Raw genomic sequence first — 5,155 nt, 5'->3', positions numbered from 1 at the left:
TCAAGATGGATCTAGCAATGACTTTTTTAACTATGAAAGCAACTCCATTTTTCCTCACCTTTTCATCTCCAGAGTAATACATCATATGGTCATCCGACTCAAAATGCCCCATGCCAGTTCATCTCAGCGTTTTATTTTCATTGATGTGGATGGAAGTACAGTTTCTTCAGTAAACTCAGCATGAATTGTTAAGGGGGTGGAAAAAAATTTAAAAACGAACTCTTGAATTGGAGGAAAATTTTTAAAAAAAAATCCTAGAAAGTAAACAAAGATTCTGCATGGCACACTTGGTATCAAAACACATGTCCACACCACATTTTAAAAAATCCTACGAAAAACAATCCTTCCTTGCTTATTAGAGGTGCATATCTAAATTCAATAGCTTACCAGTATCTTTTTGGGGGAAGGCCAAAAAGAAATAAAGGAATAACATTTTTTAAAAAAAAGTTTCTACTCCTTAAACAATTTTTTCTTCTTCTTGCTGAAGCAGACAGACCTTGATGGAGAGAAGGGGAATCTACAAGCTGAGAAAAATCAGTCATCATCGTCATTCTCATTAAAGTCATCGTCGTCGTTGTCATCTTCTCCGACGTAAGACACTAGAGTCTCCACCCTGGAGCCACTGTACTGAGAACCATTGGAGCTTGTGGCCAGCATCCCATCCGCCCCACTGGTCAAGTCACTGGCAGAAAGCCTTGTGCCATTTGAAGTTGAACCCGAGGATGTGACAAATACACCGCTGATTGATCCCTGAGTCATTTCTGTCACATAAGGTTCCAGAGCTTTAGGTACCAAACTTCTCGCAATTTTAAGGTCTTCGGCTGAACAGTTTCCCGATTCTAGTCCACAAGCCATTCCCATTCGCTTTAATACTTCTATGTCATCATGGATTTCAAACGTGTTGTCAAAATTAAACAGATATTCAAACTTGTCATTAGAAATACTGCAGTCGATCACGGTCTTCTTGCTGGTGTTCACGATGATGAACGGGAGGTGGATGACGGAGTTGGAGGGGGGTGGCCGGCTGGCTTGCTGCTCTGCCTCGCGGTTTCTCTGTACCAAATTCTTGAAGGCAATTTGCTGTAGAATAAGTTCTTGAAGCTGAGACTGTTTCTGTTTTATTCTTTCAAGTTTTCTCTGTCTCTCTACCTCTAAATTCTGACATTCCTGATCCGAGTTAGTAGGCAGACCAATCCATTTGATTTCTTTCTTCTCCTTAGAGATAATGTTCATGGCCATTAGGACACTTAAGGCATCATAGACTCATCATCTTATATTCTTCTGGTCATAAGCTGATTCATTTGGTAAAATATGGTTGTCAGCAGCACTGAACTCCGCAACCAATATGTCGGCCACTTCTTTGTATGAAGTGGTTCCTTTTTTCTGGACCTTCTCACAAACCTTCATTGAAAAATGCCTCAGACCTTTGCCATTCTTTTCCCCTTTTCTGCTGCATTTCCACTTGCTGTGCAATGTTGACATTGGACTATCCAAAGGTTTTAGGCAGGAGTTGTTTTTCAAGAGTCTTTACTGTGGACGGATGAACAGCTATTAAGGAGACCACACCTTTTTCAGGGCTAAGATTCTGGTCTATAAAGACCTGGAGTTCTCCATTGGCTTCAATTTTAGACCAGCTTCTTTGGCCATGTTACCAGATCCATGAAATCAATTCTATAAATGTTCACCCTCCAGTGAAGAAACAGTGATTTTTACTTTGTACCAGGAGCGTCGAGCAGGCATGATGTGCCGGCAGCGCGGTGACGTGCAGCCACTAGCGACCCCATAGAGACTGGCCCAAAGTGTCAGTTTCACACACACCCCCCCCCAACGCGCTCTGCCTCCCAAGTCTTTCTTTTTAAAATAAGGAACAAATGAGACTATTTATTATCAATATTTTTGCCAATTCCACTGTCATTTCCAAAAGTGAAATAAGGATAAAAAAGAAATAACACTGCATTTTCTTGGTTTTTTAAATTCAATCTTGCATCACAACTGCCTTTTGAGTCTAACTTGTGTCACAACATAATTATCCTAATTTCACCCATATTTTGCAGTATCTCATTAATTCCTTATTATTTTTCAGTGATGTGTAATATTCTACTGTGTGACTGTTATCCGTTTTCTTCAGCCATTTTTCTATCGATGGGCATTTGGGTTGTTTCTAACTCTCTGCTATTATAAATAGTGTAGACAGACTTCTTGGTACCACAGCTCTTTAATTCTTTAGGATATATACCTAAGACTGGGATTACTGAATCAAATGGTATTCCTATTATCAAACTTCTTAAAGTGTCAAACTGCTTTCCACGGTGGTCACACCAATTTACATTATCATCAACAGTGAATAAGCATTCCAAACTCTCCACACCACTGCCAACATCTGTAGTTTAATGTCTCACTGAAGACTGGTATTTTTGCTGAGGTGAGGCAGTATCTCATATGTTCTGATTTCCATCTCTCACAGCCATCAAACTGAGAATTTAATGTTTATTGGTCATCTGAATATCTTTAATGAAATGCCTATTTATATCCTCTGCCCATTTTCTGATGAGGTTGTTCTCTACTGTTGAGGTGGTATTTTCTATAAATTTTAGAGATGAATCCCTTATCAGATGTGCCATTAATAAACTTTTATTTTTCCAATCTCTAGGCCCTCTTACCTTCCTGGACATTTTTTTTAATTATATAAAGATTTCATTTTTACTTTTTGCCACATTAACTGCGAGAATGAAGACCATTCTCAGCAACCAGACTGTCGACATTCCAGAGAATGTTGACATTACTCTGACAGGCTGCACAGTGAGAGGCCCACAGGAACCTTGCAGAGGGACTTCAATCACATCAATGTAGAACTCAGTCTCCTCAAAAAGAAAAAGAAGAGGCTTCATGTGGACAAATGGTGAGGAAACAGGAAGGAACTGGCTACTGTTCATACCATCTGTAGCCAGATACAGACATGATCAAGGGTGTTACACTGGGCTTTCGTTACAAAATGTATTCTGTGTATGCTCATTTCCCCATTAATGTTGTGATTCAAGAGAGTGAACCTCTGGTTGAAATTCAAAACTTGGGTGAAAAATGCATTTCGAGAGTTCAAATGAGACCAGGTGTTGTTTGTTCAGTATATCAAGCCCAGAAAGATGAATTCATTCTTTAAGGAAATGACATTGAGTTTGTATCAAATTCAGGTGCTTTGATTCAGCAAGCCACAACAGTTAAAAACAAGGCTATCAGAAAATTTTTGGATGGTATCAATGTCTCCAAAAAGTAACTGTTCAGAAGGCTGGTGAGTGATAGGAGTTTTCTGCTACAGAAATGAGGCCAGTCAAGTCCTATGCATCTGATTTCAAAATGCATCTGACTCTTGTGATAAAATTCTATTAATCTGGAAGAAAAAAAAATTCATCTTTAGGAGGTCCCAGTCATCTACTTTATCCTTACTTGTTTTTATGGCAATTATATTTTATATTCTATTTAAGCCATAGCTGAGGGCTCCTTAGTTTGTCTAATTTTTTCTTTGATGACCTTTATTATTTTGACTTACACTCCAAAGTTCCTTATTTTTTGTATATGGTGTTTTGTACAGTGTCAACAATGTTGTTTCTGCTTTGTGTAAATGAATAATCAATTTATCCAGCACCATTAATTAAGAAGAGGTCCCCCTCATCAATTAAATGGATTTCACCTCTTTATCAAGGGTTGGTTGCCCACATACAGATGGATTTATTTCTGGGTTTTCAGTTTTATTCCCCTATCCAACATACCTATCATTGTACCAACAATAATAATAACAACAACAAGTAATTTTCTGATTACTATGGATAAGTAGTAGGTCTTCAAATCTGAAAGTGTGTGAAGCCTCCCTACTTTGTTTTTCTTATTCAGTATCTCAGTGTTTATCCAGGGTCCTTTCCAAATGTTGTAACTGATATCTGCGTTAACAATGCCAGTGAAACAATTATGTATTTCAACCACCAAAATCCTATGTCATTTTTCTTGAACAAAATTCATGAATAGCAACAATTATGTGAATTTAATTATGTTTTCTATAGCTGGACGTATAAAATGAATAATTTAATGGATCAGAGGATATATGCGACATGTATTAAGAAACAGGAGTAACAGTCCAGAGACTCTCTTACAAAGTCATAGGGTACAGCATAGGAAAGATAAAAGAACAAATTACAGATCTTTGGGAGTCAGGCTGAAAATTCAGACTTAATGCAATAGAGTAATTTTAAGTACTGAGATCTAAAAAGAGAAAATTAAAATTTTGGGAGAATTCATCAAGGAAGAAAGAAATGAGGCAAAAGCTAAAACAAATATGCTGGACAAATGAGCTGAGATAGAACTAAAGCAGGACATGTGTAGGGAATTGAAGAGACATTTCAAAATAAGTATTTTCATTTTAGCTTGTTTTTCAAAGATGAAAAAATTTTAATACTATGTAATCAATAAAAAATTACTTTTTAAAAAAACTAAAATATACCAATTCAACCTCTCCCATGCATGATCCTATTCAGTATATGTTCTGCCAGATATTTCAGAACTATTAATGATATATATTTGCAGATAAAAATCATAATAAATTTTTAAAAACGTATTTAATAATTTTTTTCCCCATTTAAAATACTATGGCTTACTTTCCAGGTCTATTAACAAGGCTGTTCAAGGAACTAACTGAAACAGAGGACATGCCAAATTGTCTTGGCTAGGATACAAGTGTCTGGTGAACACCAAAAAAGAAATAGGCAAGGTTCTATCGCTTAGCCATGGCCAAAATCAAGGCTCGGGACCTTCGCGGAAAGAAGAAGGAGGAGCTGTTAAAACAGCTGGACGATCTGAAGGTGGAGCTTTCCCAGCTGCGCGTCGCCAAAGTGCCAGACGGTGCGGCTTCTAAGCTCTCCAAAATCCGAGTTGTCCGAAAATCCATTGCCCGTGTTCTCACTGTTATTAACCAGACTCAGAAGGAGAACCTCAGAAAATACTATAAGGGCAAGAAGTACAAACCCCTGGATCTGCCGCCCAAGAAAACACGTGCCATGCGCCGAAGGCTCAACAAGCATGAGGAGAATCTGAAGACCAAGAAGCAGCAGCGAAAAGAGCACCTGTACCCACTGCAGAAATACGCAGTCAAGGCCTGAACTTAAATAAA

The 5,155-nt window shown here is 38.0% G+C and overlaps 1 protein-coding gene and 2 pseudogenes across 3 annotated transcripts in view; 1 reads left to right on the top strand and 2 right to left on the bottom strand.

The window, feature by feature from the left end:
- Positions 1-5,155, bottom strand: part of NR6A1 (nuclear receptor subfamily 6, group A, member 1) — a 348,076-nt gene that overhangs the window by 238,731 nt on the left and 104,190 nt on the right. The gene's annotated exons all lie outside the window — the stretch shown is intronic.
- LOC102850334 lies at positions 535-1,482 on the bottom strand (annotated as a pseudogene).
- Positions 4,773-5,144, top strand: LOC102850748 (annotated as a pseudogene).

The sequence above is a fragment of the Elephantulus edwardii genome, unplaced genomic scaffold (assembly GCF_000299155.1).
Source record: "Elephantulus edwardii isolate Elephantulus edwardi_28Jun2011 unplaced genomic scaffold, EleEdw1.0 scaffold00116, whole genome shotgun sequence".
Classification (NCBI taxonomy): domain Eukaryota; kingdom Metazoa; phylum Chordata; class Mammalia; order Macroscelidea; family Macroscelididae; genus Elephantulus; species Elephantulus edwardii.
Note: the sequence above shows the minus strand (reverse complement) of the source record. Positions and strands in the feature narration are given on the sequence as shown.